The sequence below is a fragment of the Uloborus diversus genome, chromosome 1 (assembly GCF_026930045.1).
Source record: "Uloborus diversus isolate 005 chromosome 1, Udiv.v.3.1, whole genome shotgun sequence".
Taxonomy (NCBI): domain Eukaryota; kingdom Metazoa; phylum Arthropoda; class Arachnida; order Araneae; family Uloboridae; genus Uloborus; species Uloborus diversus.
In genome coordinates this window covers 50,568,449-50,584,932 of record NC_072731.1, presented here as the reverse complement: position 1 = coordinate 50,584,932, position 16,484 = coordinate 50,568,449, and the positions used below count along the sequence as shown (strand labels likewise).

Below are 16,484 nucleotides of genomic sequence, written 5' to 3'. Positions count from 1 at the left end.
TATTTTTCCAAAATATTTTGCAGAAATTTAAAGTTTAAAGACTAATTCACAAAATAAATAAATCTTAATATATAAAAATCTTCTGTGCGGACGTTTGTCTCCAAAAGTCTTTTAAACGGCTGGACCGATTTTGATCAAATTTTTTGTGTGTAATTAAGTTGTGGCAAGCATGGCTTCGAACCGCGATGGATTGAATCGGAAACGTTTTTGTTAATTAATTAATTAATTTAAACATGGGATGGTTATATCTCCCAAATGATTAATATTTATTTTAACCTATTGTTGAGCGAGAACTGAAATAAATATTTAATCCCTTGCCAAAGGATAATAAGAAAGCCAGCTCTGCTTTTTGTATTGAAATTTCCTACTGTGATACGTCAATTGAGAGTAGATAAAACGTAGAGAGAGAGTGAACTTTTCATTTCTTGAAATTAACAATTTTAGGTCCCGTGATATATTTTAAAGTAAAGTACTGGAAGGTTCACAAAAAACGTGTGTTTTGTCGTCGTAGTTGAACCATGTGACCGGATCGGTGCTTTAGGTTTTCCTAACCAAATGATCAGAAAGTACCGTACCTAGCAACATTTGTTTCTCGGCTGAAGTCCATCTGAGTTTTGGCACCAATGTAAAGAATACATTAAGGATTATCTAACTAATCAGTACATTATTAAAGGAAAAAATGATGGAATTTAAAGACGAAACAAATTTTATTTTCGTCCAGATAAATTACAACAGGGTAGTTCTGTACACAAAAGATCAGTGCAGTGGAAGATCTTTATCTTTGGTGGAAAGAACAAATTAGACAATATATGAAGTTTTAAAAGTTTTCGTTCAAAAGATCGGACTGCTAATCGGTAGGAGTTGGCTTCGCTCACTAATCGGCTGGATTACAGTAACGTGATGGCTTGGCGACTTTGGCTATAAACAATAGAAATGCGTGATCAATTGCTTACATTTTAAAGCTACTGTTAATGTAATTTAATGTATTTTTTGTTTATTTGGTGAACTATTTCAAATTGCAGACTTGATTTTCGTTTTTAAAAAGTTTTCAGTCATTTCAGTTGAAGAATTTCTTTATTTCACATCGGACGGGGGGAGGGGAGGAGTGATTTTCGCTTACTCAGAGAACTGTTTTTACCTTTATCATTTTTTTAAACGATATCCTTTCGTTTTATTCTTTTTCATATGGGGGATGTTGCAGCGGGATTTCCCGTTTGTTCTAGATGGGTAGTTAGTTTTTTACACTTAATATCTAAGGACGCTTTTTACCCTTTGTGTATGGCTGAAGAAACAAACCATCAAATACGGGAGAAAAAATAGTTAATAAAACAACTGCTCAGCGGCATTAGATAAATCTGGTTGTAATAAATATACGTATTCTAACACCAAGCACAGCTTAAGACATTTTCTTTTTACTTATTTTTTTCAACAAAACGGTTCAAACACTTGATAGTTTATTGAAATTTTTTAACTTTTCAATTTACAAAGTTTGAACAGAACAACGTCTCTCGAGTCCTCTAGTAAAGCGTTTCTTAATTTCTTTGATCAGTGGAACCCTTTTAAATGCTCACATTTTTCATGGAACCCTTAGTTTTTTGTCAATAGTTTGCAATGGCGTAGCCAAGATTCTGTTTGAGAGGAAGCCCAGACTCTTATCTCGAATTGACTATCACATTAACTATTTGTCGTTAAATTGATAACTAAATGGACTTGATTATAGACCATGATAATTTTTACTAACTCTTAATTATTATTTATTAAGATTATTTATTATCAAAACACTCCTATTTGCATAGGCGACTGGTGCCTCAAAAAAGTGGGGGTCAAAGGAGGTCCGGGGGGGGGAGGGGGCAGGCTGGTGGGTGACACATCCTTAAAACTAAAATTTTTCTTCAAAAATCGGGCAATTTAATTTTTACGTCATTATTAATGAATTGACCTTCTTCCAAAAATTCGAGAAACGGACTCAAAAAGTGGGACCAGATGGCCAGAGAAGATTCCCTCCTACTCCCCGAAATCAAAGTTTCATTTTGTTTTTACGAAATAACATGAAAAAAGCATAAAACAAGCACTTAATAAGTCAGTTTTTTCTTTAAACACGTGAATAGATCATCACTATCATTTTTAATTCAACTCTTAGTTTTGAACTAAGAAACGTGGAGGCTCCCTTTACTGTTGAACGTGAGAGAGAAATTGCCTCCCCTGCCCCCTCGTACGAGCCGCCTATGCCTATTTGATTCTGAGTATTATTAAAAGGGATAAATAACCTCAGAGTTTATGCATGAGTTATATGATTAAAATATTTTCTTAATTAGGAAAAGAAATACTGATATGTTTTACCTACAATAGTGTTAATAATTCACTGAAATTTACTAAGAAAAGTTTTTAAAATTTAAAAACAAAAATGTCTCTTATTTTACAACAATTTTTAAAGTTATTTCTAAATCAGAGACTTTGATGTCACTATACGTTATGTTGACTTAAATTGGTCCTCACTCGTTAAATGTTAAAATTGTGCTTTCAACTGCTGCCATAGATACTGGAAGAGTGGCTAGTATTAATAGTAGGATATTTCAATTTACATCAAAAATTGTAAATTCAGGCAATATTTGGTAATGATGCAGGAAAATGAATTAGGGGTGTCCTTCCACAAGTTTTTCAACATTGAAGTCATTTTTTAAATATCTTTGGTAATATTAGGAGTCAGTAGTTTCTTCAGGAATTTTTTTCGAAATTGAAGTGTTTAAAAGTGAGAAAGAGGTGGAAAATTTGGAAAAAATTCGAAGTTGAATCTTAAAGGTGACAAATAAAATTATTCCTATAGTGGCTGACCCTGGTGGGTAATAAAGCTCAGATTAATGTACAAAGGTAAAAGTAAATTTATTTTTAATTTTGGGGAAAGCGTTTTTATCGATTTTTTAAGTGACAAATTTGAGAAATGTGGAATGAAAACATGCAAGTCTCATGGAGCCCCTGAGAGAGTTTCGTGGAACCCCGGGGTTCCGCGGCACACAATTTAAGAAACGCTGCTCTAGTAAATAAATAAAAACACTCGTGTTTCAGAACAACTCTTCGATGCAAGGATAATTTTTACAAGACCAAACGAACTACTCTTTAGAAAACATTCTGTTTTCTACATTCTTTTCTACATTCTGTTTTCTACATTTTACAAAAAGCGCCAAAATTAACAACAGAGTTGCACTGAGAGCATTTAATTAATCAGGAAAAAATTATCAAGAATTAATCAAGAGTCCTTCATAAAAATAACTTTTGTATAGTGCTAGCTGAGCATAGGCGGCTATTTTTGTAGTTTAATTTTCCCGTAGAGGTTCACCACCTATCCTTCAAACCATAAACTAAAATTTTGTTTTTGTCAAATGAAGTTCAAGTTCATGACTTGAATTTTGATTAGTGCACATTAAACTCTCACGAGAATTTATACTCTTTGGTAGTTTTCGAAATGTCACTAGCTGTTAGTTCGCAATTTTTGCCCCTCAAATCCTTATTTAATAATCTAAAAGCAATAATCTGAAGCAAACTTGTAGCAAGAATCGCAGCAAAACTTTTGACTATTTTCCTGTAGAACCGATGTTACATATGACAGAGTTTCTTGAAAAAATTTTAAAACTCGAAACCAGTTTAATCGAGCAATTAAAAAATATATAGCATACAAATTGGCTAGCTAGCTACAAATCACAAAAACTTTTTTTTATATCTCGCCAATTAAAGAATGTTTTACTAAGGAAAATAATTTATGCTATTTAATTTGAATTTTTCTACAAAACTGAAAGCGAAATTTTCTTGGCAGAGGAAACTGTCACAAAGAAAAGAAAGAAGAGAGCGAAAAAAAAAGAAAAAAGAAGAACGGCATTAAAGGGCTATAACTATATGCATGAGGGTAACTGAGTCAGTAAATGTTTGGTTACAAAACACTACTCAACTAAAGAAAACCCCATCAAAAGCTTTTAGTTTAACCTGACTCGAAGAAACAGGTATCTAGGCTGGAATGCTCCCAAAAACGTTCATCAATATTTTTAGCTACACGCAACGGCCCTAATGGGTTAAAGATCACTACTCTCATTCAAGCACATCGAATTCATCAAGAAAAATAACCGTTAAGCCTTAAAGCTCAGAGTCGAAAGTGCAAAAGCAATATAAAACTATTTTCCTCAGTCATCCATACTTCCTCCAGTCACTAACTAAAATAGACACCAAACAATGTGTACCCCACAGAAAATGATCCACAACAATAGATTGTCCTCGCTTCACTAAACCTTGCGTGCACTTTCCTATATGTGAGGGCGAAGAGGCGTAAAAGATGGATTCCTTCTGCATCGGAATCTGGGCTTCGATTCGTCAGGATGACAACGGCGAACATTTTCCGGTGTCAGAATTCGGAGCTCGAACTCTTTATTTTAAAGGATTTAAGGGGAATCATGGCGGTAAGTTGCTTGTGGAGAGGTGTTTAGCATAATGAGACCGGTGAAAGCGCCATTAATATGCAAGCGGACGGATGTTTTGCATTTTAGCAATTTGAGATGCAAACAGATTAGAGATCTTCTCTATAAGTTAAACATCTTCTACCACTCTTGGAGCAAAAATAGAGATTGAGGAAGCATCGTCATGCAAAAGTGCTATGCAGATTGGTTTCAAGTACCGTACATGTCAGGTGACACGTGAATGGGAAGTTGCTGTTAGCTCTTACTTGATCCGGTTGTGATTAAACCTGATTAAACTACTAAGGTTGAGGGAAATAACGAATAAAACAAATTTTAAAATAAAAAGAAAAATCTTCAGAGTTTTTTAGTTACAAAAGCTCATACTAACTCAATCTGCTATTTTATTTGAAACGGAACTTGAAATATTCCGCAACGTTTTAGTATAGTTGAAGTCTTGGCGTTCTCATCGTATGAGCTGGTGTTGGTAGATGTATATCTGTAACATTTATTTGTTTACTTATCTATTTTTAGACGTCCTTTAAAAGCAAAAATAGTTAAATAAAATAATGACACCTGTGTCAGTATATAGTCTAAGGGACTATTCATTAATTACGAAAGGGTCCCGAGGGGGGGGGGGAGTGTCAAACCCATTCTTGCGTAATATTTTCCAAGTCGATATTTTATATTAGAAATCGCGCGGTCAAGTAGTTTGGCAGGGGACATATTTCATTTGTGTTTGAAAGGTAAAATCGTATTGGGATGAGTTGTTTTTTACTTGTTTTACAAAGAATAAATAGTGCAAAATATAATAAAAAAATCGCATTATGTATGGCATGTTTTATTTTTCATTAGTATCGCATCACATATTATATTTGAAAAATAAAAATCTTTGATTTACGTCGAACTGAGTGTTTTAGTGTAACTGATCCTTTTCTAACATTTTATTACTTTGAAAAACGAAATGGAATCTTACGTAAAAATAGGTGGGAGGTGTTTAAAAGATCTTTCGTACCCTTACATGGGGGGAGGGATGTGGGTCAAAAATTACCAAAATCATCCTTACGTAATTGATGAATGGCTGCTAATAACGAGTTATTGGAGCCAGTTTAAATGCGTACACGTACATTGCGTACTCATACACTAACATTTCGAAATAAATGCTGAAATAAAACACGAATTGTCGTAAATATTAGTGACACATTTAAGGGAAAATGTTTCTCCAATGCTGACAAAAATTGTAAGCATATAAACAGAACTTCTAACACAATAACGAAAGAATTATAAGAAAATAACAAAGTATTTTGTTATTAATATTGTACAGAAATATGTCAGAAAACTAAAAATGTACTTACATTTCAGTAGCATAAGTTACAGGAATCTAGAAAATAAAGAGCAAATACCTTAAAAATGTATAAAGCGAAACAGAAACATGCAGCATATTTGCAGAAATAAAAGAGGAAGTGATGCTAATGAGAAACTTATACAATAATTCTGATGTTGATGAAAAGGATGCTTCTAGATAATAATAAGAGAGCGCGAACACGCATGGAACGATTTTTCAACTCAAGATCATGAAATATAACTACTGTTTACTTATACGCTGTAATTGGAGATAAAATTTATTGTGAAAAATAATGGGAACTTTTTCGGTTTATTATTTCTAATGATTTTCAAACAGAAAAGACACCATTAGCTGGTAATGTTTGGGAATCACAGTTGCATATGAAAACATTTTTGACAGTTTACATAAATTATAAAGAAATATACTTCATTTTCCTGAACATCTGCAAAGTTTGGAGGTTTATTTATCATAATATCATCGGTAGGTTGAACTACACAAACTTACTTTTGCTGATGAAAGTTTGGATTTTGCTGCATGTATATTTTCGATATTACTATACATTATTGTTCTTTATTGTTACCTACTTATTCAAAAGATATTTTATTTTTAAAATTTATGTATTTTTCTTCGTCTGTTATTAAAAATCATCCAGTTCACAAAGTTTATTTTTTAAGTTAATTAATTCACAATAAAATTTCAGAAATTAAATGTTAAAAATACTTCATATTATGAAAACCATTCAACACAAAATAAAACCTTTTGTTCATTTTTTTAGAAAGCGAAATTTTGAACGTCACAAGATAATTCATGTGCAGACGTCTCTCATATAATACGGTTAATTCGTTCCGTGTAGTATCGAAATCGTGTTATACGAGACCTTTAAAGAAAAATAACTTTTCAACTTATTTTTTACACTAATTAATCATGTACATAGTAAAAATCATGTCAATATATATCGTGTTGTATCGAAACCGTGTAATACGAGACTTAGAAATAATGTGAACTAAGGGATGTGTACTAGGGTTTCTAATCCCGAAATCCCGATCTCGAATCCCACGGGATCCAGCAGGATTTTTAGCGGAATCGGTCCCGCGTGATTTCGTTCGCAATCCCGCGGGATTCCCAATCCCGCAAATTTTTTTCCATTCAAGTGTTTTCCAGCTTTTGCCGCTCATAAAACGATTATTTTCACAAGCATCATCTGGAGTTTGAATCTTCTTTCTCGTATATCTGCAAGAAGAGCAAGTAAAACTGTGTGTCTCATATGACCAACAATGTTTTTACCATTTCAGAACACAATAAAAAAAATTTGAAAAAAAAAAAAAAATACTAACGACTTCAAAATTGCTCTAAAAAGTGAAAAATGATTTCATTCTTTAAACACCATCGATAATACTTTAAAACATAATTTTTGAAGTTGGCGCAAAAACAAAATGTAAAATCCGGTGTAACCATGCTTCGCTCATATTTTTTTTTCAGAACATCATCCAAAAATAGGAACGAAACATTTATATTGTTACTCAAATATGCTGTCATCAATGCATGACGTATGTGATAGTGAAGAAACTCTGGGCCTGGTTAAATTTATAGTTGTAGTTGAGTTATGGCAGTGAATGATTTTATCTATCGTTTTTGCGCCAACTTCAAAAATTATGTTTAAAAGTATTATTGATGGTGTTTAATGAATAAAATTATTTTTCACTTTTTAGAGCAATTTTGAAGTCGGCTCTTTTTTCTTTTTTTTTTCAAAATTTTTATATTTTATTCTTTTTAGTGTAAATGTAGGTATTTCAGAAATAGGAAGAAGTTATTATGTCACGAAACTTCACCTTTTTTTTTTCATAAAAATGTTCCATACTAAAAAAAAAAAACCTATAAACACGTCTTAAACTTTTAGCTATTGGCAGTAAAAATATATCTTTGTTCCTCTCTGGAATTCATGTGTGGTTAATTTAATTATAATTATTTAAATATTGCGTTTTCCCTAACTAATTTACATTTCACAGCATCCAAGTTGCTTGTGATGATTCTTTATCTCCTAACTTAGCCCCGATCACCTGTTATCGGCATAGATGATAACGATAAAAATACTACTATAGTTGAGGCAAACCTAACCTGGTAGCATTGTGAAGGCTGAGCAGATCCTAATCACTGCATCACCTCGCAGCCAGGTTAGGTTTAATCCCACTATGGAGCAATGACACTGAAGAAACTTGATGCTTGCTTCAGAAAAGCCTTCATTCAAAATTATCATTACAATTACTATATTAATGTTACTGTTGTATGGCACTAAACTTTTGTACAACAATGAATTGTATATTTAATCATTTAATAGGGAAATTTCCTGAAATTTATTGTTTTTTGCTCATAACTTTGTTTCTATAGAACAAATATGGTCAAAGTAATGGGACCTCAGTTGAGCCATCCCTTATCCATTAAAAAAAGAATCATGAAAATCGGTTCACTAGGTGAGACGCTGTGAGTGGACAAAAAAAAAAAAAAAAAACATACATACGGTATGAACTGATAACCGCCTCTTTTTTGAAGTCGGTTAAAAATAGAGTATATTTTTATGAGAATGAATTGGTATTCTCATTCGAAGTTTCAATTTTCATACGTTCAATAATTGCGAAATGCGTAAACTTATAAGCATTTTAAAAGCCATCACTAAAATTTAAAATCCAGTAAATTACACTTAAAAAAATAGCGAAAGTGTATTTAATATTCTGAAACCCCCTGAGTAGCTTAAAAATATGTATTAAAATGAGAAAGTGTATTACTTATTCTGAAACCCGCTGAGTAGCATGAATGTAATTTTGGAGCACTTCTGTAAGCATTACTAATGCACTCAAAACCTAAAAGTTACAAAAAGTGCACTCCAAAAAAGAAAGCAATGAAAAACCTGACATTATTTATGTATTCGTACGACTTTAAAATGGGTGACAAAACTTGTATGAAAAACAGAATGACTCTCATGACAGTGCAGTAAGTAGAGCTGCTCAGGGGCGTGCACAGAAAGTTTGGGGCCCGTCACAAATAACTTTTACGGATCCCCCTTCATATTATTTACTCCTATATTCCCCCCATCATTTTAAAAATATTGAGCCACCTTCAGTCTCAAGCCCGGGCCAACAGGTGTCCCCCTCATGCAAGCCCCTGAAGCTGCTCATGTTTTTGAATTCCTCTTTAAAGTGAGAGGTAAAATTAGCGAAGTTATCCAAACACTTTGACTGAAACTGCAACTTGGTGAATTGGTGAAATCAAGCAGCATTCACCCCTTGCTGTAATGAATCAAATTCACTGATACAGTGAACAACGCTAATGAAGCAACAAAGGCATTAAATCCTTTGTATCCAGTCAAAGCTGCAAGTTAAACTGGATGCAGCAAAACACATATCCAACAGACGTCGTTTTTGTCCGAAATTTGCAGTTCTTAAGCAAAAGCCCAGCATAAGAAAAGAAAAATTTATTTCAGAAGGTGATGAATTTAATGCGGATTTTTTTTCTCACTGTCCACAACTTCTTAATTTTAGTAAAACCAATTGCAGTGGAACCACAGCATGTGTTTCCATCAAACGCATTATTTTTAGAGTAAAAATCCTGTACCATCCCACAGAACGGCACACTGTTGCTAACCAAACGATAATTGGTAATTATGATCTTACTTTGTAGTGCTTTACAATTGTTGTACGGAATTCAAGAAGACTACTAATTCAAGTAATGAAAGCAGTTCATCCTAAAAAGCACGACGTTTTCTTCTTGTCATAAAAATTTAATTTTTTAAAGAATAAAGTCAATCCCACGGGATCCCGGGATCCCGCGGGACTGCCACTTTACAATCCCGAAATCCCGCGGGACTGAATTCGACGCGAGATTCGAAACCCTAATGTGTACCGTGTTATATTGGAACCGTGTTATATTGAGTTTCATAATAACAAAGTAAAAACTTATTAGAATTATCTAAAATTAACAGAATGTATTAAACAAAAATGATATTCCATATTTTTAAAAGATAACATTCGTGTTAGTATATCAAAACCATGAAGTATTACATTCAAGTTTCGTACCGTGTAACATCGAAACCGTGTTATAATGATGGCAAATTTGGCACAGTAAAACCTGTTATGTTGATCACCTGTTTAAGTTGACCGCTTTTTTCAAGCACGGATTTAGCCCTTATCATATAAATCAACCTTTGTAAGTTGATCAACTGTTTAAGTTGACCTCTAAAGTAGTGCACCGCAAGTGGTCAACTTACACAGATTACCGTGTAATGTCGAAACCGTGTTGCACAATTTCCGTGTTATACGAGGGAAGCCCGTATTTTATCCATAAACTAAATACTTTTTTTTTTTTTTTTTTTTGTGTGTGTGTGTGTGTTTTTCAAACTTGATAGACCAAAAATGAAGAATGCAATCATTGCATTTTTTCCCTTATTATATCCAGCATTTTTTCTATCAGTACTGTTTTTTACATAAAATGCTTTTAATTTTGAACGTGCAATCTAATGGTCAATAAGGTAGTCTTGTTGAAAAATAACCTTAAACTGATCAAATCAAAGAGTCATGTAGCTACACCAATAGCGTAACTACAGATATGGGAAATTCACCCCGCGAAACTCTTCTGGGGTAACACCCAAAAACTATTTAAGACTTTATGAAAAGTATAATATTTCGTTCTGAAATGTAGTCCAATATTTTCAGTTATGTAAGTATGTATCTATCAAACCTAGTAGTATCACTGAGAGAGGAGGGAGGGCATTCGCACCAGATGACACCATTCTGGGGGTAACGTCTGAAATATAGATAAGAGTTTAGATATAATTCTAAGTTATATATAATTCTATATCAAACTCAGTAGCATCACTTGGAGGAAGGGGCTGTGCCGAGTAACAACTTCTAGGGAGTAACACATAAATGAATTTTAGAATTTATTAAAAAACACCTATACTTTATTTTCGAATTCCCATCCCCCCTCAAATTAAGAAACATATTTAATCTATCAAGTTTTATACTTTTTACTTTTAATTTTGAGTTTGTCACTCAGCTGCTCTAAAATTTACTTTCTCGCAATTTCTTTTACTAAATTTATCATCCATTCAAACAAAACAAGTGTCCTTCAAATGAAAACAGAATGTCTGAAAACATGATTTCATAACTACTTGATTTGTTTTCTATTATTTTTACAGCCTTCTGGAACATTTAGAATTGTGAAGTAGGGCTATAAAGAGTATGAAATAAGTTACTACCCCAAGCCAGAGCTAAGGCAGAACTACATGCAAAATACCGACAGCCCCAGTTATCACATCCAGAGACTGCAGTTTCGTCCTTGTTATGGATTCATTAGCCTGTAAGAGTACCTAACCTGGCTGGAGGCAGATGACGTCTCATTGAAGCTGGGAGAGTCAATAAACAGGTAACAAAAGTATATTTAGCTCGCAAGAGAGAGTCCGAAGAGTTCCGGCTGATAGCAAGCTGAGAAAAGTATTTTCCATTTCTTTTTTTTTAATTATTTATTTGTCAATTCTGAGGGAATAAAATAACAGACATTTAACAGCGCTAAATAATACTTATTTACGTGGAGGTTTAATATAAGTACCCAAATTTTATTACCGTCCACTGCCCCAAATCAGAATTTATGTCTGTAGTGAACAATAAAAAACACTCAAATAAGCTCTAAAATCGTTTTTTATAATGTTTTAAGTATTTTAATTGGAAATTAAGTTTGTTTTTCACTTGGTTGCATACATTAATATATGTTTTTTGCATTTTGTTCCTGTATTTTTACTCATTAATATATAACCCTCCCTATTATTCGCCAACTTTGCTTACTAGCCCATTTTTAAGGAAAACTACTACAGTGAAAAAAAAATGATAATTGAAGAAATTGTAATTTGATTTAGAAATTTAACATTCAACAATGCATTTTTGGATTTATTGTTTTTTTAAAAGTATTATTTAATCTAAATATATTGCATTTACATTTTTTCAGCAATTTTCTAACTTAACGTACAAGTATGATCAGCATATTTGTGGATGCTATGTTAAATAAGCCTGATCGTACAGACTTTTTAATTATTGCATAAACATCTTAATTTCTCTGCCGAAAGAATATTTTCTCAAAAAAAAAAAAATAAAAAAAATAAAATAAATCATAGAAAAAAAACGCAGTTCTCTTTTGCGACATTTATCTTTTTTTTTTTAATCTTTTTTTTGACAAATCGTGTAAGACAATGGTGTGGATATATATAAAAAAAAAAAAAAATCAATCGACCTTGGAAGCTTTGATATTTAGGAACATCTTCCTTTCACATTGCGTGACCCTGAAATCGTGACCACAGAAAAGGTATATATTTGGAAAGATAATAGATCTGTATTTCACTGGTGTAGATTTTCTCAAGTTGTAAATTACTTTACTAAAAGAAAATGTGTGTCAAGGTGACATGAAGGAGTATCTAATGAATAGTTCTCTTAAAAATACCCCGTGAAAATAAAAACTAAAAAATGGCAGTAGGAATGGTTTATCAAAAAAAAAAAGAAAGAAAGAAAACGAGTGGAATAAGATTAACTATCGAAACGTAAAGTTTTCTAAAATTCCAAAGACAATGAATTATTTTGTACTAGATTGCTCTTTCTATCGTGGTTCAATTGGTACATACATTGTTCTCAATCAAAACTTGCGGAAGCTAAGCAATTCTACTCGAAAATATAATGGAAAAAAACGTTTATTTACAGCTCGACAACTTAACTTCTACATTATGTTGTGTTACATTTTAATCAAGTGTTTTAACAATTTCATAGCTTTTTCATGATTTTCATCTGTTAGGCAAAATCATTTACAACGTTACATGCTGCACTTGTTAACAATGATTTTAAATATAAAGTTTGTCAAATTTTGTCAAACTATCATTTTTATCTATAGAATTTTGAAACTGATTAAAAAATTCCAACCATTGACAAGGATTACCAAAATATTTCTCAATAGACAGTTTTTGTAACTTAATATTTCTCGAACAATTAGCAGGAATATTTCTATATAAATAAACATTATTTTCAATGCTTGAACTTTCAGTATTTTCTCGTTTATTAGAAGCTATTTGTAGGGAGTGTTGTACCTAGGGATACTTTTCACATTTTAATTTTTAACGTCAAATATTTAAATCATATTTAAAATCTAAAAGTCACATTAAAATACCCTAAAATATTTCTATGCAATATGTGTGTGTGTGTGTGTGTGTGTGTGTGTGTGTGTGTGTGTGTTTTTGTTTTTTTTTTCAATTGAGACAGTTTTAAATTAAAATGTTACCAGCCATTTAAAGTAAGAGTTCCAAGCTGTTCCAAGGTACAACATCCTACTGTACCTTGGGACACATCCTGTTCTACTACGGGATATCTTTATGAAATCAGACATATAAGTAAACACCAATTTTGCACCAAAAAAGAAAAAAATTTTTTTTTCTCATGTTAACTAATTAAATCATGAACATCAATAATGAATTATGAATAATGACTAAATGAATTATTATCTGACATTAAATGTGTTCAAAAGACTAAACAAGATCAGAATATTGTTCCATGTTCACAATTATTATCTCAACATAGCTCAATTATTAAGAACCATGCATATGTTGTACTTTGGAGCGTGTCCTAAGGTGCAATATGTTTGGCTGTCCCCAGGTACGATCATCACGTGGTTTAATAAACCCAAAATGATGTCAATTTAGATGCACTATCATTATTTTCTCATAACAAAAATATTTAAAGTACTTCTCTTTTGTAACAAAATAAAATTCAGTTCATTAGTTTTGCAAATACAAATGTCAGAAATGAAATAAAAATGAAGAAAAATTCTGGTTTTTAGTGTTTTTTAATGAGTAATTTTAACTCGTCAGCGGATTACTTTATTTTTTAATAATTTAGTTTAATTATTCGGCTGATTATTTTGTATTTAAAAGGAGCGTTTTGATACCGTTAAATGTTTATTCAAAAGTAAATCAAAGTAACAAAATAATGCAAGGTGAGCTTCGGACTAAACGTGGTGGACTAAACAAGGATTGCCTTACACTTGCAGACTGTCGCCAACTAGGTAATCCTTAGTGCCTAAAAGCGATAAATTCATTATACCACCAATGTACACCAATTCTGTACCCTAGTCACCTCTTTCCTGTAAAAAAGCCACCTTTCTCGACTTCTTAAATCAAACTCTATCTAGACATGAAATTACAGGATCAGAAAAGAAAGAAATCTTTAATTTGTATAATCACTACTCAACTATTCTGAGTGCTTTATATACTTCTTTTGAATTTTCATTTTGGTTTGTGGAAGTGATAGGTTCCGCAGGTTTTTGTGGACCACCCATACTGTCCTAAAACGTAAATACCGGAGAACATGAAAACAGAATCCGTCACAGATTGAAAACAATCCACTTATTTTTCTTCAGCTATCTTTAAACTTGAATGAGTTTTGGTATTGCTTTCTGAATATTTAGTTGCTCATCTTCATCGGTATAGTTAATGATTTTGGCAACCCGGTAAACGATCCGACTCCCCCAAATGGAGTACAAAACAATTGTCTTTGAAATTAAAAAACAAATTACCTTTCATCAATTATAGAAAGCATTGTTTACTAAGTTTCCCACAGTTCAACTGAAAGTGAAAAAGATTAGCATGGTTAATGTTATGTGAGACGTCTCATCCGCTGTTCGTTTTTCAAAAATGACCTCATTTTCTTCGAACTTTCTAATGATACGCCAAGATTTTGACCACTTCCTGTGCCAAACATATAAATTAGTGTTTGGATTTCATAGGCGGTCAACTCGATCGACAACACTAGCAAACGAGCAGTCGAGCGTTCTATTTTCTATAAGTTGGAATAAATTTCTCAGCGTGTTTCACATGGCTGACATTTTAGAAGTTGAATCAAACCGGAGTTGTTTTACCTTTTGGTTTTCATACTGATTTTTTAGAATGCATCTGCTTCGATATGATAATCAACTGCGTGGTTTTTTGGAAGCATAAAACGGATTGATTGCCTTTGCATGAACGTGAAGCACTGTATCTTGAGATGTCGGGAAGTTATGCTTAAAACAGGCCCGTAATTTAGGGGGATCAGGAAGAGCCGATTGTCCCCACGCTTTGAAAAAGTAACGTTTTTACATAAAAGTGGAAAACGTTTTTGTTATTTTCGGATTAAAATTTGCATTGTTTTGGCTCGAAATACACCTCTATACTTCGAAGTTGAAAATTCTGGTTTTCAAATTCAAAAGCATTATTTAAAAATGATTTAACTTTTTCAAACTTTTTTCCCGTTGAAATTTGCCGCGGATCCCGTAATAAGGGCCGGCGGACCACAGTTTGAAAAGTCCTGGTTACGTGTATTTTTCTGATTTCCTGAACAAAACCAGCTCCTAAAAGACCGAAAATTTTAAGCAACTGGTTTTTAAAACTTTTGGAGCATCTACTTTTATCAGGACCTGAACCTGAAATTGATATTAAACTTTTTAAATTTATATTTAGTTTTGGGGAATTGAAAAAAAAATGTCAACATTTATCAAAGTTTGGAGGGGGGGGGGGAATTAAAAAACGAATAAATAAATGTCATTTTTTAGTAAAACGTAGGTTTACGTCATCAAAATAGGCCAGAAAAACATACATAAAATTTTTAATGAAAATATATTTAAAAAAAATTGAGATATCTTACGCGCAAAACAAAAAAAAAAAAAAACTCTTCCAAGGAAAAAGAGGTTTAAACAGTTGCTGTTAACAGAAATCTCTATGAAGATAAAGTAAACTATTTTTATAATAACTCGAAAAGTTTTTTTTTTCATATGGTAATAAATAAGGAATTAAACTATTAGGGGCTAAATGTAACACATATTTTTCCAGAAAATTGAAAATTATGAACGGTAAAGGTCCTTAGACCGCTTAAAAGAATGGGAACAATGAATCTTCTGGTATGTTTGCTAAGTTAAATCTTTAAATAACAAAATAATTAGAAAATAAAACCAATACTAATTTTTAAATTAAAATTCCAGCGTATGAACACAAACAGAGAATATAATTGCAGTTTATAACCTAAGCCGTGTCTTTCTTTGTCACGCTCCATACTTATGAAAACGATTGTAGGTTTAACCATCATTAAAGAAAATGTGAAATGTAAGATTAATATAAAAGCATATATTACTTTATTGGAAAAAAGTTTGCTAGTCAACCCCTTTAGTCAGAATTATGAAATAAGTAATCAAAAATGCTTATATTTGTATACAGTGTACTAGTGTGTTTGGTAAAGGGTATCTTAAAGACAAAATTTCAAGTTTGTTGACAAAAATTTAAGATAGTTACGATACGTCTACTATTCCAGACATATTTTTGAAATTATTATTTTAGCTAAAAAAAAAACGATGAAATATCAAGCAAATGAATTGTTGTAAAATGTTCTGAAAACAGTTGGAAAATTGAGCCACTCTCAATCTCCCAGTTCAGATTTGTTAATGTTGTCTAACCCAAAATGAAAAATTCTTGCACAGATAATAATAAGCAGAATGTAAAGAGTCAATTACAAAAAAAAAAAAAAAAAAAAAAAAAAAAAAAAAATCAAGTAATTTAATCAATTACTAAATTGTTTCAACTGTTTAAAGCTTAAGTCCGTTATACCGGACGTCAGGTCTGAAGAGGTTAAATGTCGCTATTTTTCGCCTAAATTTCA

At 32.1% G+C, this 16,484-nt stretch overlaps 1 protein-coding gene across 1 annotated transcript in view; it reads right to left on the bottom strand.

Annotated features, from left to right (window-relative positions):
- LOC129229570 (polypeptide N-acetylgalactosaminyltransferase 13-like) overlaps positions 1-16,484 on the bottom strand; it is a 224,552-nt gene that overhangs the window by 164,683 nt on the left and 43,385 nt on the right. The window contains exon 2 of the mRNA XM_054863906.1: positions 5,792-5,817. The gene's annotated coding sequence lies outside the window, so the exon portion shown is untranslated. The remainder of the gene's footprint in view (positions 1-5,791; positions 5,818-16,484) is intronic.